The 23,292-nt window shown below is 39.6% G+C and overlaps 1 protein-coding gene and 1 pseudogene across 11 annotated transcripts in view; one reads left to right on the top strand and one right to left on the bottom strand.

Moving 5' to 3' along the window:
* MRTFB (myocardin related transcription factor B) overlaps positions 1-23,292 on the bottom strand; it is a 371,831-nt gene that overhangs the window by 192,894 nt on the left and 155,645 nt on the right. The window lies entirely within an intron of this gene.
* Positions 8,104-9,376, top strand: LOC128560933 (MICOS complex subunit MIC27-like; annotated as a pseudogene).

Below are 23,292 nucleotides of genomic sequence, written 5' to 3'. Positions count from 1 at the left end.
CCAATTATCTCAATAAATGTTAATGGCTTGAATTCCCCAATAAAGAGACATAGATTGGCTGACTGGATTAAAAAACACAAGCCATCCATTTGCAGTCTGCAAGAAACACGCCTGGCTTGAACAGAGAAATTAAAACTCCGAATCAAGGGTTGGAAGATGAATTTTCAGGCAAATGGAATTCAGAAGAAAAGAGGAGTTGCAATCTTGTTTTCAGATACAGGTGGATTTAAAGCAACTAAAGTCAAAGACAAAGATGGTCACTTTATATTGGTCAAAGGAAAAATACAACAAGAAGATGTTTCAATTCTAAATATTTATGCACCCAATTTAAATGCTCCCAGATTCTTGAAACAGACCTTACTCTGAGCAATATGATATCCTATACCACCATAATAGCAGGGGACTTGAACACTCCTTTTACAGAGGTGGACAGATCCTCTAAACAGAAATTAAACAAATATATAAGGGACTTAAATGAGAAACCCTAGAACAACTGTGCTTGATAGATGCATATAGAACACTCCATCTAAAAGACAAAGAATATACATTCTTCTCATCGCCCCATAGAACATTCTCCAAAATTGGTCATATCCTAGGACACAATACAAACCGCAACAGAATCTAAAGAACTGAAATTTTACCTTGTATCTTCTCAGACCACAAGGCATTAAAGGTGGAACTCAACTCCAACAAAAATGTTCAACCCCACACAAAGGCAAGGAGATTAAACAATCTTCTGTTGAATGACAGTTGGGTGCAGGAAGAAATAAAACAGGAAATCATGAACTGCCTTGAGCACAACAACAAGGATGACACAAGCTACCAAAACCTGTGGGATACTGCAAAAGCAGTTTTGAGAGGAAAATTTATCGCTTTGGATGCCTAGATTGAAAAAACAGAAAGAGAGCACATCAGCAAACTCACAAACCATCCTATGGAATTGGAAAAAGAAGAACAATCTAAGTCTAAACCTAAACCCAGTGCAAGAAAAGAAATATACAAAATTAAATCAGAGATCAATGAAATTGAAAACAAAAGAATCAGTCAGAAAATGAATGAAACAAGGAGTTAGTTTTTTGAAAAAATAAATAAAATAGACAAACCTTTGGCCAGACTAACTAGAAATAGAAAAGGAAAATCTCTAGTAACCTCAATCAGAAATGATAAAGGGGAAATAACAACTGATACCACAGATATACAAAAGACTATCTCTGAATACTACCAGAAAATCTACGCCCAGAAATTTGACAATGTGAAATAAATGAATCAATATTTGAAATTGGAGAAAGCTGGTGGTCCTTACGTGTGGCGTACAGGCTGCTCTGGTGGTCCCTGAGGGTACCAAGGCTGCAGGATCCCGGCGTGAGAGACTGGCAGCTGGACGTGGCCCCAAAAGTGGTCATTATCGGGTTATACTGGAAACTACTGGCCTGGCTGCAAGAACTGCAGTCAGCATAGGCTGAAGCCAGGCTTGAGGTGTCCATCCCAACCATACAGGACTCGTACGCAGAGGAACTGAGCAAAATAATAAACTTCTCAAGAGGGTGGAGCAAAATGGCGGCCGAGTAACAGCTTCCCTGCAACTGGGCACAGTGAGTCTGGGGAGATAAGATTCCAGATATCTCTAGCTGGTGGAATCTGCCTATAATCATCCCTTTGAGGATACAGGGAGTCAGTAAGGGACTTCTGGACCCAAAGAGGAGGACAAAAACAGTGGAAAACTGGCAAGTGGTTGCATGTGTTCTATCGACCTAATCCCGCCGGCAACCGTAAGTACAAGCAGCAGTGAGATTGCAAACCAGAACAGCCTTACCTATGAACTGTTTCGGAGTTTTTGGACTTGGCACTCACTTGAGCAGCCTTGGGGAGAGCTTCAGCAGGAGTGCGGAGAACTTTGGGCATTGTCTAGGGCCCTAGACTGAGCCACTGAGCTGGGTCGCAGGGAGCCATTGTGAGAGAACTGAACTGGCAAGCTCCGCCATCAGGGTCCCAGAGCAAGGATCGGGCAGGAGCTAGTAACCTAGTGACTAAGCAACCTTAAGGCGGACACTGGGCTGCCTTACAACCTTAAACCTTAGGCCAGAATGAGACTGGTTTTGGCTCACTGCAGCCTCGAGCTGTTGCCCTGGGTAGAGTGCTGGGGCATCACAGCTCATAACAACCTCAAACTCCTAGACTTGGCACCGCCCGGATCTCCATAAGAGCTGGACCACGACCCCCGACACGAGACCCACACCCGCAGGGCTTCTGTATGCCCTGACAAAAAACTGCAGGAGCCACGCAACCCTGCGTTCTCCCTCCTGTATCCTCCCTGCCTCGCTCATCTGGCCAGGCAGACTGGTAGCCATGTGCCCTCTGGAGCCTTCCCTGCCTCTGGGCAGAGCCCTTCTCCTGGCCAGAGACTGCTGGAGCATTGTGCGCTCTGTGCCAAAGTCACTGAGCGCCAGGCACTCCCAGAACCGTGCACACCACCTCCCACCCTGTTGCTAGATCTAGGTGTGTCACACACCGAAGCTGCTTCCACAACCAGAACTCCTTAGCTGGGGCAGCCCCAGAGGAACTATGCAGGGTCACTCCCCACAAAGATCCAGCAACAACAGAGTGATCCCCCTGGGGTTTACTCTTGTAGAGACACCTTCCCAACCCTGAGGACGGTCAGAGGCAACTGTGAAAAACAATCATGAGGTGAAATCAACAGAAAAACTCTGGCAATATGAATAATCAGAGTAGATCAACTCCCCCAAGGATCAATGGGGCAGACACAGCACAAGATCCCATGCACAAACAAACACCTGAGATGTCAGAAATCAAATCCAGAATCTGGATAGCAAATAAGATCAAATTAGAATTCCAAACAGTAACCCAAAAGATATCTCAAGAATTCAACAAATTCAAAGACCAAATGACCAAAGATTTTGATACATTGAGACAAGAAGTTGCAGCCCACAAACATCTGAGAAACGCAGTACAATCACTCAGTAACAGAATGGAGCAAGCAGAAGAAAGGATTTCTGACATGGAAGACAAAGCTTTCGAACACTCCCAAACACTCAAAGAGGAAGAGAAATGCTGGGCAAAACAGAACACTCTCTCAGAGAGCTCTGGGATAATTTGAAGAAAATCAATATTCGTCTTATAGGGATCCCCAAACGCGACAAAGTGGCTTCAAAGGCACAGAGTCTCTTCTCCATGAGATTATTAAGGAGAACTTTCCAGACATGCCAAGAGATTCTGAAATTCAGACAGCAAACAGTTTCAGAACTCCAGCAAGACTCAACCCAAATAAGACATCCCTGAAACACATCATAATTAAATCAACTAAAGTTAATATGAAGGAGAAAATTCTGAAAGCTGCCAGACAAAAGAAAACCATTACCTACAAGGGGAAGAATATTAGAATAACTGCAGATCTCTCTGCTGAAACCTTTCAAGCAGACTTATCTCCTAAAACAAAATAACGTTCAAGCTAGGATCCTGTACCCAGCTAAACTGAGTTTCATTATGACGAAGAAATGAAATACTTCAATGACATTCACATTTGAAGAAATTTGCCATAACTAAACCAACTCTCCAAGATATTCTCAGACCAGATATTCATAAAGACCAGCGTAATCCTCCACCACAAAAGCAAACCCACCCAGAAAATTTTGATCAAATTCCAACTTCCACATTTGCAAAAGGATTAAAAATGTCCATCGGAATTTCGAAAGGCTTATCAAAATTCTCAATTAATGTGAATAGTTTAAATTATCCTCTAAAGAGGCACAGGTTGGCTGACTGGATACAAAAACTCAAGCCAGATATATGCTGCATACAAGAATCTCATCTTACATTAAAAGACAAATATAGACTCAAGGTGAAGGGATGGTCATCTGTATTCCAGACAAATGGAAAGCAAAAAAAAAGCACGCGTTGCAATCCTGTTTGCTGATGCAATAGGCTTTAAACCAACTGAAATAAGGTAGGATAAGGATGGACACTTCATATTTGTTAAAGGTAATAATCAATGTGATGAGATTTCAATTATTAATATTTATGCACCCAACCAGAACACACCGCAATTTGTAAGAGAAATTCTAACAGACTTAAGCAACTCGATTTCCTCCAGTTCCAGTAGTTGGAGATTTTAACACTCTTTAGCAGTGCTGGATAGATCTTCCAAAAAGAAGCTAAGCAAAGAAATTTTAGATTTAAACTCAACCATTCAACATCTGGACTTAACGGACATCTACAGAACATTTCATCCCAACAAAACTGAATACACATTCTTCTCATCAACCCACAGAACATACTCCAAAATCGACTACATCCTAGGCCACAAATCTAACCTCAACGAATTAAAAAAAAATAGAAATTATTCCATGCATCTTCTCAGACACCATGGAATAAAAGACTCCACCATGGAATAAAAGTTTAACTCCATAACAACAGGAACCTGCATACCGATACAAAAACATGGAAGCTAAACAACCTTATGCTGAAGGATAGATGGGTTATAGATGAGATTAAGAAGGAAATCACCAAATTTTTGGAACAAAACAACAATCAAGACATGAATTACCAAAACTTCTGGGATACTGCAAAGGCAGTCCTAAGAGTGAAATTTATAGCACTGCAAGCCTTCCTCAAGAAAACGGAAAGAGAGGAAGTTAGTAACTTAATGAGACATCTCAAGCAACTGAAGAAGGAAGAACACTCCAACCCCAAACCCAGCAGAAGAAAATAACCAAAATCAGAGCAGAACTAAATGAAACTGAAAACAAAAGAATCATACAACAGATCAATAAATCCAAAAGTTGGTTTTTTGAAAAGATCAATAAAAAATAAACCTTTGGCCAACCTAACCAGGAAAAAAAGAATAAAATCTCTAATTTCATCAATCAGAAATGGTAATGATGAAATAACAACAGACCCCCTCAGAAATTCAAACAATCCTTAATGAATACAACAAGAAACTCTACTCTCAGAAATATAAAAATCTGAAAGAAATCAACCAATACCTGGAAGTAGGCCACCTACCAAGACTTAGCCAGAATGAAGTGGAAATGTTGAACAGGCCTATATCAAGTTCTGAAATAGCATCAACTATACAAAATCTCCCTAAAAAGAAAAGCCCAGGACTAGATGGCTTTAAGTCAGAATTCTACCAAATCTTTAAAGAAGAACTAGTACCTATACTACTAAACCTCTTCCAAAATATAGAAAAAGAATATTACCTAACACATTCTATGAAACAAACATCACCTTGATCCCCAAACCAGGGAAAGACCCAACAAGAAAAGGAAATTAATAGACCATTATCACTAATGAATACTAATGGTAAAATACTCAATAAGATCCTAACAAACAGAAGGCAACAACACATCAAAAAAATTATACACCACAACCAAGTGGGATTTTTCCCAGAGTCTCAAGGCTGGTTCAGTATACGTAAATCTATAAACGTAATTCAGCACATAAACAAACTAAAAAATAAGGACCATATGATTCTTTCGATTGATGCAGAAAAAGCTTTTGATAATATCCAGCATCCCTTCATGATCAGCACACTTAAGAAAATTGGTATACAAGGGACATTTCTTAAACTAATAGAGGCCATCTACAGCAAACCCACAGCCAATGTCGTATTGAATGGAGCTAACTGAAATCATTTCCACTCAAATCAGGAACCAGACAAGGCTGCCCATTGTCTCCACTGCTCTTTAACATTGTAATGGAAGTTTTAGCCATCACAATTAGGGAAGAAAAGTCAATCAAGGGTATCCATATAGGGTCAGAAGAGATCAAACTTTCACTCTTCGCAGATGATATGATCGTATATCTGGAAAACACTAGGGACTATACTACAAAACTTTTAGAAGTGATCAAGGAATACAGCAATGTCTCAGGCTACAAAATCAACACCCATAAATCTGTAGCCTTTATATACACCAACAATAACCAAGCTGAAAAAACAGTCAAGGACTCTATTTCTTTCACAGTAGTGCCAAAGAAGACAAAATATTTGGGAGTATACCTAACAAAGGACGTGAAAGATCTCTACAAAGAGAACTATGAAACTTTAAGAAAAGAAATAGCTGAAGATGTTAACAGATGGAAAAACATAACCATGCTCATGGCTGGTAAATCAACATTGTTAAAATGTCAATACTACCCAAAGCAATATATAATTTTAATGCAATTTCTATTAAAGCTCCATTATCATATTTTAAAGATCTTGAAAAAATAATACTTCGTTTTCTATGGAATCAGAAAAAAACCTCAATTAGCCAAAACATGTGGAGGAATCACATTACCAGACCTGAGACTGTACTATAAATCGATAGTGATCAAAACAGCATGGTACTGGCACAAAAACAGAGAAGCAGATGTCTGGGACAGAATAGAGAACCAAGAGATAAATCCAGCTACTTACCGTTATTTGATCTTTCACAAGCCAATTAAAAACATTCAGTGGGAAAAAGATTCCCTATTTAACAAATGGTGCTGGGTAAACTGGCTGGCAACCTGTAGAAGATTGAAACTAGACCCACATCTTTCACCAGTAAGTAAGATAGACTGTCACTGGATAAAAGATTTAAACTTAAGACATGAAACTATAAAAACACTTGAAGAAAGTGCAGGGAAAACTCTTGAAGGAATTGGCCTGGGTGAATATTTTATGAGGAGGACACCCCAGGCAATCGAAGCAGTATCAAAAATACACTAATGGGACCTGATCAAACTAAAAAGCTTCTGCACAGCCAAGAACACAGTAAGTAAAGCAACCAGACAGCCCTCAGAATGGGAGAAAATATTTACAGTTTATACCTCTGATAAAGGTCTAATAACCAGAATCCACAGAGAACTCAAATGTATTAGGAAGAAAAGAACACGTGACCCCATCTCAGGGTGGGCAAGGGACTTGAAGAGAAACTTCCCGTAAAGAACACAGACGCACGATCTACAAAGACGTGAAAAAAAACTCATCATCCTTAATCATCAGAGAAATGCAAATCAAAACTCCTTTGAGATATCACCTAACCCCAGTAAGAGTAGCCCACATAACAAAATCCCCAAACCAGAGATGTTGGCGTGGATGTGGAGAAAAGGGCACACTTCTACACTGCTGGTGGGAATGCACACTAATACGTTCCTTCTGGAAGGATGTTTAGAGAATACTTAGAGACCTAAAAATAGACCTGCCATTCGATCCTGTAATTCCTTTACTAGGTTTATACCCAGAAGACCAAAAATCACACTATAACAAAGACATCTGTACCAGAATGTCTATTGAAGCCCAATTCATAATTGCTAAGTCATGGAAGAAGCCCAAGTGCCCATCGACCCAGGAATGGAGTAGCAAATTGTGGTACATGTATACCATGGAATATTATGCAGCTGTAAAGAAAGATGGAGACTTATCTCTTTCATGTTTACATGGATGGAGCTGGAACATATTCTTCTTAGCAAAGTATCTCAGGAATGGAAGAAAAAGTATCCAATGTACTCAGATCTACTATGAAGCTAAATTATAGCTTTCACATGAAGGCTATAACCCAACATAGCACAAGACTATGGGGAAAGAGCCAAAAAAGGGGAACAGAGGGGGGGGAGGTTATGGTGGAGGAAGGGTAATGTGTGGGGCCACACCTATGGTGCATCTTAGAATGGGTACAGGCGAAACTTACAAAATGCAGAATACAAATGCCTACATACAGTAACTAAGAAAATACCATGAAGGCTACATTGTACAGTTTGATGAGAATATTTCAGATTGTATATGAAACCAGCACATTGTACCACTTGATTACACTAATGTACATAACTATGATTTAACAGTAAAAATAAATAAATTTTAAAAAAACACTGCAATTACAGATTATATATATATATATATATATATATATATATATATATATATATATATATATATATATTGAAATCATACCCTCTCCCTTGACTTAGCCAGGAAGAAATACAACTCCTGAACAGACCAATTCCAAGCACTGAGATTAAAGAAACAATAAAAAAGCTTCCAACCAAAAAATGCCCTGGTCCAGATGGCTTCACATCAGAATTCTATCAAAGCTTTAAGAAAGAGCTTATTCTGGGGTCATAAATATGGCGGCCGTCCGGATGGGAAAGCTGACAGCCATGCCTACAGGTGTGATCTATGCATCTGTAAGTGTATATGTGGCCAGAGAAGAGGAATCCAAAAAGGAGCTATTGAAACTGGAGCAGCTCCCTACATATACCTCACTACCTCCCCTGTGTAAATATGTTGAAGACCAGCCTGGTCGTTTACAAATGGGCTTTGCCTCCATCCGCACTACAACTAGTCATTATGTTGGCTGGTGCAAGGTGTTTATGTTTTTGTGAAAAATGGGATAATGGCTACAATGCAATTTGGAAGAGACGCATATGTCTATCTGAAGAATCCTCCTCAAGATTTTCTTCCGAAAATGGGAGTGATTACAGTGTTCGGATTGGTGGGCTTGTTTTCATCAAGAAAAGGTTCTAAGTATAAGAAAATTACTTATCCTCTGGGACTGACTGCTTTAGGAGCAACTGTTTGCTACCCAGTTCAGTCAGTAATAATTGCTAAGGTAACTGGGATAAGAGCATATGCTACAAGCCATCAAATTTATGAAGCAGCTAAAAAATTGTGGACAGAAAGCAACAAAAGAGTCACTTCCTGAACATAAAGAAAAAACTAAGATGGGAAGCTCTGCTGCAATAGAAATACCTGCAAAAACAACTCACATCCTGAAACATTCAGTAACTTTGCCATCATAACTCAGCTCTGAAACAAAGATCAAATCAGAATCCACCTCAGGTACTACACAGTTTATGCCTGACCCCAAGCTCATGGATCATGGGCAGTCTCACCCAGAAGATACAGATATGTACAGCACTAGAAGCTGAAGTAGACTGCACAGACTGCATAGAAACCACAAGAGGTGTGAAGTTGCAAATAATGATAAAAAATAAAATTCATGTAATGGGTAACTGACACATAGAGTATAACTTAAATCAAGTTTTTCCCTTACATCTTCAAATGTGCTATTTGACCAACCTTATAGATGATTAAAATACACCGAATGAAATCCAAATAATATGAAATGATTGATGAGGAGACACAGATAAGTATTAGGTTGCGTGTGATGATTTTTAAGGGAGTTTATTAAAAAAAAAAAAAAACGAAGATAAATAACGAGACTAAAATCTGAAATACATGTGTGTGAATACACGTATATACATGCTTATATGTATACACATATATATCTGCTATAGCTTTTCTGAATTAATGTCAGTTAAATTAGAATGGTGTGTGGAAGTATGTGTTCCCCACTTTTGTTCATTTGATAGAGCTGGAATAAAATACCCATATTTTGTGGCAAAAGAAAAAATAAAAGAAAGAGCTTATTCCCATACTGCAGAAATTATTCCAAAAAATTGAGGAGGAAGGACTCTTCCACAACACGTTCTATGAAGCAAACATCACCCTGATACCAAAACCAGGAAAAGATCCAACTAAAAAGGAGAATTTCAATTTCATTAAGGAATATAGATGCAAAAATTCTGAACAATATCTTAGCCACCAGATTACAGATTATCATCCAAAAAGTCATGTATCATGACCAAGGAGGTTTCATCCCAGGGATGCAAGGCTGGTTTAACATACACAAGTCCATAAACGTTGTTCACCATATTAACAGAAGCAAAAATAAAGACCATATGATCCTCTCGATAGATGCAGAACAAGCATTCGATAAAATCCAGCATCTTTTCTAATTAGAACACTTAAGACAATAGGCATAGGTGGCACATTTCTGAAACTGACTGAAGCTATCTATGACAAACCCACAGCTAATATTTTACTGAATGGAGTAAAACTGAAAGCTTTTCCTCTTAGAACTGTAACGAGACGAGGTGGTCCTCTGTCACCATTACTTTTCAACATAGTGCTGGAAGCTCTAGCCAATATAATTAAGCAAGACAAGGAAATAAAGGGAATCCAAACGGGAGCAGAGGAGGTCAAACTCTCCTTCTTTGCTGACGAGATGATCTTATACTTAGAGAACCCCAAGACTCAACCACAAGACTCCTGGAAGTCATCGAAAAATACAGCAATGTCTCAGGATATAAAAATCAATGTCCACAAATTAGTTGGCTTTGTATATGCCAATAACAGTCAAGATGAGAAGCTAATTAAGGACACAACTCCCTTCACCATAGCTTCAAAGAAAATGAAATACCTAGAAATATACCTAACAAAGGGTGAAGGACCTCTACAAAGAAAATTATGGGGCGGCACCTGTGTCTCAATGGGCAGGGCACCAGCCCCATATACGGAGGGTGGCGGTTTCAAACCTGGCCCAGGCCAAACTGCAACAAAAAAATAGCTGGGCACTGTGGCGGGTGCCTGTATTCCAGTTGCTCGGGAGGGTAAGGCAAGAGAATGACCCAAGCCCGGCAGCTGGAGGTTGCTATGAGCTGTGACGCAACAGCACTCTACCGAGGGTGACAAAGTAAGACTCCGTCTCTACAAAAAAAAAAAAAAAAAAGAAAATTATGCAATCCTAAGAAAGGAAAGGAAATAGCATAGGATATTAACAAATGGAAGAACATACCATGCTAACAGCTGGGAAGAATCAACATTGTTAAAATGTCTATACTTCCCAAAGCAATCTACCTATTCAATGCCATTCCTATTAAAATACCAACATTGTACTTTCAAGATTTGGAAAAAATGATTCTGTGTTTTTTTTTTTTTGTTTGTTTGTTTTATTGTTGGGGATTCATTTAGGGTACAATAAGCCAGGTAAGGCAACTCTTAGTAATAAAAATAAAGCTGGAGGCATCACCATACCAGATTTTAGGCAGTACTACAAGGCCATAGTGGTCAAGACAGCATGGTACTGGCACAAAAATAAGAGACATAGACATTTGGAATCAAATAGAAAACCAGGAAATGAAACTAACATCTTACAACCACCTAATCTTCGATAAATCAAACAAGAACATACCTTGGTGGAAATACTTCAATAAATGGTGCTAGGGGAACCTACTCAATAAATGGTGCTAGGAGAACTAGATATCCACATGTAAAAGACTGAAACTGGACCCACACCCTTCTCCACTCACAAAAATTGATTCAAGATGGATAAAGGACTTAAATTTAAGGCATGAAACAATAAAAATCCTCAAAGAAAGCATAGGAAAAACACTAGAATATACTGGCCTGGGAAAAGGCTTCATGAAGAAGACTGCCATGGCAATTGAAACTACAACAAAAATAAACAAATGGAACTTAATTAAACTGAAAAGTTTCTGTACAGCGAAGGAGACAACAACCAAAGCAAATAGACAACCTACACAATGGGAAAGGATATTCGCATACCTTGAATCAGACAAAAGCTTGATAACCAGGATCTATAGAGAACTCAAATTAATCCGCATTAAAAAAAACCAACAATCCCATATATTAATGGGCAAGAGATATGAATAGAACCTTCTCTAAAGAAGACAAATGGCTAATAAACATATGAAAAAATGCTCATCATCCCTTATTATTAAAGAAATGCAAATTAAAACCATCCTGAGATACCAATTAACCCCAGTGAGAATGGTCCATGTCACAAAATCTCAAAACCGCAGAGGCTGGCATGGATGTGGAGAGAAGGGAACACTTTTACACTGCTGGTGGGACTGCAAACTAATACAACCTTTTTGGAAGGAAGTATGGAGAAACCTCAAAGAACTCAAACTAGACCTCCTGTTTGATCCTGCAATCCCATTACTGGGCATCTACCCAGAAGGAAAAAAAAAAATCCTTTTATCATAAAGACACTTGCACTAGACTGTTTATTGCAGCTCAATTTACAATCGCCAAAATGTGGTTTAACAGCCTAAATGCCCACCAACCCAGGAATGGATTAATAAGCTGTGGTATAACGTACACCATGGAATACTATTCAGCCATTAAAAAAAATGGAGACTTTACATCCTTTGTATTAACCTGGATGGAAGTGGAACACATTAGTCTTAGTAAAGCATCACAAGAATGGAGAAGCATGAATCCTATATACTCAATTTTAATATGAGGACAATTAAGGACATGGTGAGGGTGCGAGAAGGGGAGAGCAGAAAGAGAAAGAAGGAGGGAGGTGTGGGGAAAGGAAGAGCGGAGAGAGGGAAGGAGGGAGGGGGGTGGGGCCTTGGTGTGTGCCACACCTTTTGGGGGCAAGACATAATTGTAAGAGGGACTTTACCTAACAAATGCAATCAATGTAACCTGGTTTCTTGTACCCTCAATGAATCCTCAACAATAAAAATTTTTTTTAAAGTTACTTTTTGCCTATTTAAGCTAAGAGAAAATAATCCTCCCATGCAATAAAGCATACCTAAAATGCTTCTTTAAATGGGTAAAATGAATAGTCGTCTATTGAGACATTTAGAACACTTAATACAATGAGTTTGAAAAAATTAGGTCATCCATAGTATGCTGCCAACTCTGTAAAGCACGATGGTCTGGCAGGGCATTTTAAAATAATAAATTTACCAGAAACGTAATTGAGATATTCAGATGTCAATTGAAAAGACTTTGGCAACATTAAAGTTTCCAACCACAAATATATCAGTATAAATCATACTCTATGTTTTGAACCTAAGACAGTTTGAAAAGCAAATACTAGTACTTTACCCCAAAGATCCAAAGGAACTAATAATTCACAGCAACTACTTTCACTAACACTTTCTTGTTACGCCATGCCAGAGTAACAGACTTTTAAAAACCAGCGTTAACACATTTTAATTCTACATGTGTTAACAGTCTTTATTCTAAAAAAAAAAATCAAGAGATCTACAAAATTATAAGAGCTCACATTTAACTAAATGTATCCAGAAGAATTTGGGGGAAAAACAAGCTTAACATCAGGGAGGGCTATACCTCACAATTACTATTTTCTTTGTGGACCTGCTTTTTTTCTTAAACTAATCCCCTCACCCCATTTTTGTTAGTCATCTACTGACCACCTAGACCTCTCAAATTCCTCAGTGACTCTGGGCCTGACCTGTAGTTTTTGTGTCATCTCCTACCATCATGCTAGAGGAATTGTAATTTCTCCTAATCATCCAATGTCCCGTAACTCAACTTCCTCAACAACAGGAAGCGTCCCATTCTCTCCACTTCAACCTCCCACAATAACAACTGCATCCTACACCCACTCTAGATCCTGAATTCTGAAACACCAACTGTGAACACACTATTTCCTCCTTCTTTATGTCTCTTACCTGTTCACTGATCTCATTCATTCATCCATTCTCTCAGTTGTTCATTCATTCTACATTCAACTAATATTTATAAAAGTCTGCTATTTGCCATGTTCTGTTCTAGAATCAGGGGGAAAGCGTATGAAAAAAAATAAAGACATAATAACCCAGACAGAAACCTCTGCCCTCATGGAATATACCGATAAGAAAATAACTAAAATATACAGTATACTGTCAAACAGTGGTAAGAGCTATAGCGAAAACTAAGGCAGGAAAGGGGTTGTGAATGCTTTTGGATGGGGTGGCCAGAAAAACCTTGACAGGAGAAGACACTTGGACAAAGATCCGGAGGAAGGGGGGGAGGCAATCTATTCATATAAAGGTATCTGGGAGAAAGAGTCTTGGAGGCAGAGGCAATAGCAAGTTCAAAGGCCCCCAAGGCAAGAATATCCCAAGAATGGCTCTCGGCACAACAAGAACGCCAGTGCCTGGAGAAGAAGCAGGGAACTCAGCAAGGAGCTGGATCCCAAAAGCCTTAGGGAGATGGGAATGAAAACATGGTAATTCTGCCATGAAGTTTAAATCAGGCTGTAGTGGAGTAAGAGGAGAAGCAGGAAAACCTGGGTCTCTCCCTGAAGACAATGCTGTCTCTGCAGCCCTCTCAGTGCTGGTGACTGTTTCCTCTAACTACTTAACTAGGCTTGGAAGTGGGTCAGCTCACCACTGTTGTCTCTGAATCCTTCTCCCTACCTCTGCCCGAAAGTCTGCCAGCTTTGAATTTCCTGTGGCTCACCACCCCTCATGAAGGCCATTCCCCCACACTCCCTCACACTCCCTCAGCTACTCGCTCACTGTCTTTCACCAAACCAGGGGTGTCCAACCTTTCTTTTCCCTGCTACACATTTGAAAAATGAGAGTTGTCTTGGACTATTAAATAAACAAAAAACACTAATGAAAGATGATTATCAAAACAAACAAAAAAGGTCTGTGCATACTTTTCATGACATCCAACACCACAGATAAGCAGACAAAGTCCTCACAAAGTGAGCACGAGGCCTGTGGGCTACAGGTTGGACACACCAAGAATATGCGCCCACAGTCCTGGTTTCACACACTGCCCTCTGATCACCACCTGCTAGCTTTTGTGCTCACTCTCTTTCAAATTCCAGATCTAATTTTCCATTAAGCCCCCTGGAATCTACATGCCAATGCCCCTCCGTCTTATTACCCTCCCTCCTCCTCTGATGTGGGCTCTCCCCTCTTCCAGTGCATGGTCGCCCACTGCTTCTTTGTACCTGCTGAGCAGAAGGTAAATGGTGATTGAAACCCACTCTACCCCTATTCCACACCTGCCACTGAACAGGGAAAAACTGACAGAGTGAAAGGACACAAATCAGTGCGGCAGTGCCCTGGGGGAGGTAGCAGAGGAGGGTGACCACCACAGACGGGAGTTGAGGACGTCCACCAACAGCGAGAAGGGACGGCTGAGCACCAGCACACACCTCTAGGGAGGTGGGAGGGTGGGGCAATGGCACTTGCAGATGTTCCCTCCTGACTGCTTCTGTGTTCTCAGTGTGTGGAAGCAAAGACAGTAAGTGAGCAGATAAGGAAAGCAGTGTCATAGAACCGAGGAAAAGGAGGCAACAGGCAGTGAAGAATGAATGGCCACTGAGCCTCTCTAAGGCTTTAGCACCTCCTGTCTCTATGTTAACCAGCCCTCTTCCACTCCCACTAGCCTCTGTCCAATCTAGAACCTGGAAGAGGGTGATGGGGATGCAGCCACTTCAGCAACACCATTACACCAAAACTGGCTTTCCCCTTCCAGATCACTAAAGCCAAGGGCGGCTAAACAAATCCAGAAAACTGAAATGTGTCCCTCACAAATTCTGTTAATTAACATCAACTCGATTTTCAATGTTTCTAAGTCCTTTATCACCTCTGGTTAATGCCCACAGCAAGAGGGGGATTTTCTATTTTTTTCAGGACCCCAACACCACTCATCACCTTGAGCAGATGAACCTAGGTTCTATTTTATTGAGGGCAAAGACCACTTGATGTGAATGGGCTTCTTAAAACTTGCTTTCTCAATAACTGGATATCCTTGCATGTTTAACATCTTTTTCTCTTCCTCTCCTGGCTCCCACATGCTCTTTTCTTCTTTCTAGGGTCAACCTTACCTCGCCCTCTACCACCTACCTCCATGTCCAATCTGCCAAACTTTATTTACTTACCTACTTTTCTGGCCTCTTGTAAGTTTATAAAGCTATGAGGAGAAAAAAAGTGTGTGGGGTGAAAGAAACAAAGTTACAGAAGCGGGAGAAACCATGGAATGTTTATAGAAACAGTGATATATTGCTGGGTATGCTGGAAAGTGACAGAAAGTAAAGTGAGAGGGAAGGGGGATATAGAGGAGCTTACAGACCACAGAGGAGGCTGAGGGTTTCTAAGCAAGGAAATGCTCGTGATGAAAACAGTGGTTAAGGGAGATGAGAGTCAGTGCATGGGGCAGGACAGGACACTGAAAAGGAGGATTCACAATGGAAACAGCGATAACTTGGGGCTTAGGGGTTGAGGGCTGGGGGCAGGGCAGGGTAGGAAGCAAGAGGGCGAGGTAATCATCCTGACAAATATACTGAGGACCTGATCTGATATGGAACAGCAAGAAGGAAAACAAGAGAAGACATTTCCAAGAGAACCGTGAATAGAACTTGACTAACAGCACACTGTGGATGACTTTCCAGCCTATTCCAGGAATGGTGGTGTGATGCCTCACAGGGGAAGGCACACAGCTGAGCTGGTAAAGTGGGCCACTCTGCCAGAAGGGGTAGGCACCTAAGATATCACCGTTTCCTCTCCCCCAACTTGTGAATGAGGAAGCAGAGGCCCAAAGAAGTGAAGTGATTTGTCCAGCACTATAAAACTAGTTGCTGACAAAGCTGGGACTCAAACCCCATCTCCCTGACAGCCTCGGAGCTCTTTCCCTCCATTTTGTTGCCTCTTCTAGAATCCATTTCTCAGTTTCCTACTTGTCCTCCCAGACCCTCAGATACCCAACTTCCACTGACAAAAATTACACCCTAGTTTTTGCCTGTGCACTACCTGGTCCAGGAGAGCTTCAAAGCTGCTGGTCTGGCTCTGCCCTGAGACCTTCTTGAAGATAAACTTACCTTGCCCTTTAATAGCGAGCACAGATCAGACTGCACAGATCAGACTTTGTGACTGCTCCAGACACTGTTTTGAAATTTCTAGTAAGTCTACATTTCCAGGCAGCAAAGTAAATAAGACATAAGCTCTACTTGAAGGATCATTAAAATGATTTCGAGATCAAAGAGTAAACCACATTGGCCCTTACTGTTGCCTTCTTCCCTTCTTATTCTGACTCAGTAACAGAATTTAGGAGGTTGTTTTGCTCATTTGTGATGAAAATCTTGAGCTATGTGTATGATTCTCTGGCATTTGTGTTTGGTACTCTTCATACTGTCAGCTCATAGTACTCTACTGATCACACAAAATATTTGTGTTTTCTAGCAGGGCTTTAAACCCCCAGCCCTACCGCCCAATAACATTCATTAGTAAAACAAGAGTTTGGAGAAAGTGGTTTATGTAAACATAACTTTCAGTGTTCTTATAGAAATGAGGCACAATTATTTATACTAAATAAAAATGGACAGCTTGACGGTCTTATTTCCCCCACTAGCCTCAACCAGGACTTTTAACAAGGTACCACTGAGTTTAGCAAACTGCCTATATTAAAACTGGCCTTTACAGAGGACTGTCCTGACCACTCTGAATGTCTCAGCAGCCGCCTGAACCAAGTCGTGGAATCAAAGTGTGCAGTGTTATTTCTTTTCTCCTCTTGCCAATCCAAAGACATGAAACAAACACAATAGTTCTGTAAAGAAAGAAAAAAACTATAAAATATGCCAAATTTTTCTTTGGAAAATTACTGACAATTTTCTGTTTTCAAGGACAAAGTTTTCAAAGTATAAACTTTCAATAGTCCTTGCACCGAAGACAATAATGCAATTAAGAGGTACTGAATTCAGGCATCAAACCTGGTTTATGTTTTCTTCTTATTTCCTCATACTGTTCATTTGAAAATTTAATTTTTTTTTTTAACCACATGCTTTTGAGCATCTCAGAAACTTAAACTGAGTACATCTGTTTGCTTAGCAGCTTTAAGATAATTCTCTTTGTGACTAAGTGGCAGGTGCTGTTCAGTTTATTTTCATACACGTAAACTAAGTCCTTGAACTCAGTGTGAGGAAAAGCATTTGGCTTAAAGTTTTGAAAGGAAGGAACTACCCAACAGCTTCCTCTGGAACAGCCTGCTTTTTTAGCTTCCTGTATAAAAATAATAATGTATTTTTATAGAAATTGCTAAGAAACAATGAAGAAATTATATTTAAGCCTTAAGAAAGTTAGACTTCAAATCCTTTAAAGTGCAAATAATTTCTTCTAATAATTTTGAAATATAAATTAAACCAAGAATAGAAAAAGAGACATTGAATAAAATAGAAATGTACAAGGTATAAAATGGATTGAACAATTTTCATATTACTATCAAGGGGTTCACATTTTCTTCCAGTAAATGACAGATATTAAGACTTTTGGCCTGAACAGTCCCAAGTATCAAGCAACTGTACTTGGCGGGGAAGATGCTGAGGGGAAGTTTTCTTCGCTGGTGAAGTTGCTGCTATTGTTGTCATGGAATTGTCTTGATTAACACATATAAAAACATATACACACACAAAATTCGTATTAAACACAGTTTTTCCGACCCTAAAAAGACTGAATCATTTTTCAAAAATAATTGAGTATTATCTTTAAAAATAAAAATAAAAGGGACCTAGAATCTCCAATCTGAGGGGAGAAGTAACTTCATCGAGGCACAAGACTTAAACTCCTACCAAGTGGCCAGGAACCCCTCAGTCAGCTCCCATGACCATTTCTCACACACAGATTTTAACAGCTATCACGTACACAGCCAGGAAGACAATTTTGTTATACATGGACTCTAACTTCTCTCCCTGCACAATTTAGTATGTTATTAATATGCATTTAGAAATTTTCTATCAAGGGTTGATAGATGAAGTTAAGCTTATAATGAAGTTCGACCTCAAGTTCTCACATTGTTTTTTCCCGATGTTCTAAGTTTATCTTATTCAAATATTTAAGATGCCCACATGGTGGAGAAATCTACACACTTTTTTTGTTTAGGAAAAAGCAAGACAGACATGCAGAACTATAAATAATTCAGTTTCATGGATGTTTTTTTCACCCATCCTAATTCTACTCCCTCATAGCATCCAGCATCAGGCATGATATTATCCTGCCTGGGTGCAAAGTTTTTTGGATTGGAATTCAGGGCTCTGAGATACATATGACTCTGGTCTAAAGACTGAAGCCAGGTAGAAAATAGCTCAACTCACTGTGAAAACTGACCCTAGAAGAACTGAAGTAAAGGTCCCTTGTGGAGAAACAGTGTTAGGAATAAAAGGCTGGCCAATAGCTGGGACAAAAACTTAGGGCTTCCTTCCTGTATCTGGGATCAGACACTTGGAGAAGAGCATAAACCTGTGTTAGATCAAAGGTGAGCATGTCTTCCAGACACCCAGAAACCCTCACCATGCCCTTGCCTCACCTCACTTTTCTGGAGCTCCCTCTCCAGCAACTGCTACCCCACATGTTACATTTATCTATTTGAATTTCCATCTGCCCCTAAAAATCTAAGCTCACTGACAGATGGAAGGTCATCTTTTCACCTATGCTTCCATCCTTCGTTTCTGGCACACAGGGGCTGGCACAAGGCAGTCAGACTTGGTTCTTAAGACTGTTTTTGGAGAGTGCTGTCTTTATTGTGTTCATCTCTTCTTTCCCTAACGGTGCTCACTGTGCCTGGTAATCCCATTCCTTACATCTGGTCAAAAGATACCGTCAGGAAAGGACAAGACAAACCTCTTCAGGCTAAAACAGTGGCTCTGCAAAATGGTGAGACCTCAATTACCCAGATGTGAGGAGAGGGAGTCTAGGCAATAGCCCCAAAAGCACTGCCCAGGGGTGACTGCTTCTATCCTATGGCCAGCAGGTCCACCAAACAGAAAATCTTTTTTTTTTAATCAATCAATCAATTAATTAATTTTATCTTCTGAGTCTTCAGCTCCTTTGCTTCTGCCTAATTGCTGTCTCTGGCTCTGTTCTCTGTCTGGTGACCTATACCTAGACCCCCTTAAAAACAATCAATGGCCCACACGATACTATATTTTAATCAATGTACTGAACACCTGTATACACAGCTATATAATACAGTTCAGCAGATAATTTTACTCTATTTCATATTTGTCCATTTCCATTCTCAACTAAGTCAGAAGGTACCAAAGGACAGGAGCTATCTATGCTCCACACTGAGTTCTGGCTCTATGCCAAGCACCTAACAGATATTCAGTACGGTACTACAAACAAGATGCAACCCGATCAGCATGGGAAATGTTTTAAAAACATAGCACCCTCACTCATACAAAACATTCAAAATTACCAGAAAGCTAGAACGAACACTGATAATACTGTTGTTGCTAAAAAACAATTCATGTTTACTTTAGCCTTACTAAATGTCTAACTTTGAGCTATACCTTCACAGATGGTCTCTGTAAAATACTTATGGCAGCCCACGAGGTTTGGAAAGGCTAAATAACTCACTTGTGGTTACTACAGTCAAGGGGGACAGCTGGCAGGCTGATTCCAGAGTTACACATGAATTCAAAGACTGGCCATCCCTCAAATATTTCCTAACAGTATGAATAAGAAGAAGTACAGTGATTTAAAAGAACCAATTTAAATGAACTCCTCCCCTCTCAGCCCTTACTCCTGCAGTTCCTTTATGAGAACACCATCTTTGTCCTACCTCCCTGTTTATCTAGCAAACATTACCATTGCACCTGGCACTCACTGCCATTCTATCAACTGTTCTGCTCTAGTCCACATGTCTGTTTATTACAAGGAGAATCTAAGTTACTTGAAGTTGAGAATCCTGCCTTTTACCTGGTACCTAGGGCTCTAGCACAGCACCTTCTACACAGGAAGTGCACAGTGAGCAGCAGCTGCTGAAATAGTTGTCAGAGTGGCGTTAAGGTTCTTAGTCTACAACATCTATCTTTCAGAGCAGCTCTATATCAACATCTACATCATAATTTTCAGTAACGTAAATTTGTCTCTATAGCAACTAGGCAAACTGCTCTTTATAATATTAGGAAAGGCAAGCTCTACCTTAAAGTTCAACCCACTGAAATACTTCACAATCATTTTGCTTTTGTTCTTTATGTGAAGAGACAGAATGACAGCCTTTAACTTTCTCTAAGTACCTCTCTAAAAACACTCTAACTTTAATAGTAACAGTAAAACTTTTTTCTAGAATTTCCATTAACAAAAGGACAATGTCTTGTTACTTCACAAATCTACACTGACCAGCAGAGAACACACTCACAGACCAAAAGATATAAATTGTGACTTTTTTTTGGCGGGGGCCAGGTTTGAACCCACCACCTCTGGTATATGGGGCCAGCACCCTACTCCTTTGAGCCATAGGTGCCGCCCCTGTGTTATTTTATTTTTAAAGTAAATTATCACTTCTTTCTGACAAGTGACCTTCTATAAAAGATGTTATCAACAATTCTATAAGAAATAGACAAGAGGAGAGACTTTTCTGGCTAATCTACAAGGCTGCAGAAATTAAGCAAGAGGGGTGGTATGACAACTTCTGAAGGGCCCTTATTAATTCAGTAATTTTCACTCAAAAGAAATAATACATTCAACTTTTCATTCTTAATGACCCCACTCAAATTTAAGAGTTTATTGACTTCCATGATATAAAATTTTCAACCTCTGGGCATGCATGTTTTTTTTTCTTTAAATAGATGGCCTCTTTCCTTCCATCCATTCTCTCCACCCCTAATTATCAGACCAATAAAAAAGGGGCTGATGGCATTCTGACAATCCTAAGCCCTTAAAGGATAGCAAAGCAGAAATGTACAAGCACACATTAACTACCCAGCTATAGTTTCTCTAGGCAAACAAATACAGATGTGATCAAACATCCTGGCTGGGAGGGTTACCAATGAATAGGACAGCTATCAAGTAAAAATGGACTGTGGTGTCTAAATCCTAAAGGAAAAGGTCTCATAAAATACACTAAAGTTTGCAAAGCTTACATTTCAAAAACTTGTCCTTCTCAAAATTTACTACTGGAAATAGCGGCACATAAACAACAACAATTCCCACTTTTTTTCCATTTTTTTTTAATTTGGATTCTTTATGACAAATGAGATGCTTTTTGGTTGATAGTGTGAAAGCCCAATAATGTAGATAATGAAGTCTTCACATGAGACTTATGGGTGTTCAAAAGATAACGTCTCGCTAGATGAACAGACTAACAAAATTCTATGATGTTATCCTGTGTGGGTCCAAAGTCTGTAGACATTAATCTACTTCAAGAGCTTCCCTTAGCAAGTTTATTTCCTTATAAGCACTTTTCCCTACTTTGGAGAAGCATCTGATGAACATGAATTTCAGCAATAAATGAGACTGACTACTGTCATGCCATCCCCTGATATCTCTATTGGAAACCCTAAGAAATAGCAAAAAGGAAAAAAATGAGGAAAACATGTTCAGCACTGAAACAATTTGGGCCTTTATAAGTCCTTCCTATCTGAATCAATACACAACATTCAGTCTTTCTGGCTAGATTCCATGCCAGGGCCTCATATCTAGACAATTCTTCATACTACCTCAAAATCCATTTGTAATTTATCTTCTATAAGTTTTCTCACTTTGGTTCAAAAGCACCCTTTGAAAAGAAACTTTAATCTATCAACTGGGAACATTATACTTTAATATACATCACTTTATCATATGACTTCTTTATTTTTTGCTCAATACTAAACGATGGTTTCTATCTCTCAGCAGCCAGAAACCAGGAAGTTTCTCCTGTAGATGTGAGGCATTCACATAACTGACTGCACCACAGCCTAAAAATTCTCAATATATAAATATAAAGGAAGCAAAGTCCAGTTGCCTTTTCAAAAATCTCAATAATTTTTATTTCAGTTTCAACATCTAACTTTCTGCAGGTTGGGTGGACTGACTCTGTGAAGGCCTTAAAAGTGGACTGTATTTGTAGTCAATTGGCCAATGTGTATAATGCAGAAGTGTACATATTACGGCAAGATTCTGTTTCTCCTGATTTTAGCAGAAATGGGAATCCGTATGTATATCCCAGGATTGTACAAAAGTCCCTGGATCTATCTAATCAACACACCACATAAAGATACAAAGAAATTTTCTGAACTGATTTACTGATTCTTATAGCTCAGATGTTTGGGGTTGGGGGCAAAAAAACCTCAAACAGGCTGGAATAAAGAGGTAAAAAAGCATTTATTAGGATAAACTGTGTATTCTTATTCTCTAAACTTAACCACTGAACTCAATAGTTCCTATCCAATGCAATTTCCCTTTAGCATCTTTAATCAGTTTTGTTGGGTTCTGGGATATGGTTAGACCTATTCTCTGATTTTAAGGTTTGTCAGCCAAACAGACAAGAGAACAGACAATCACAACATAGTGAGGTAAAGAATATTAGACTGGAGCACAGAGTTGTGGAGCACAGGGGTGCAAGGGGAAGGGCCTTTAGCACACTGGTAAGGGATATAAGTACTGCAGCTAAGACAAAAAATAAGACAGGTAAAGGACAGGAAGCTTGGAAGAGAGGTGGGGGAACGGACACTGGGAGACTAATATGCAAATGACCTCTCTGCTCCAAGACTTTGTATCACTCAACATTCTCCACCTCACCACTTTCCTTTAACCTTAAAGCCAAATTAACAGAAAGCCCCAAAACAGAGGAAATTGCACATTCCAAAGTACCTACTATGAGAGGAAAAAGCGTTTACACATACATATTGTGCAAATTATTAGGTAAACGTCACACTGTGTAACCAGAGCAAAGACATTTGTTTTAGGAAATAATGCACTGTTCACTGTACA

Source organism: Nycticebus coucang, chromosome 12, assembly GCF_027406575.1.
Source record: "Nycticebus coucang isolate mNycCou1 chromosome 12, mNycCou1.pri, whole genome shotgun sequence".
NCBI lineage: Eukaryota > Metazoa > Chordata > Mammalia > Primates > Lorisidae > Nycticebus > Nycticebus coucang.
This window is presented reverse-complemented; position numbering and strand designations above follow the sequence as displayed.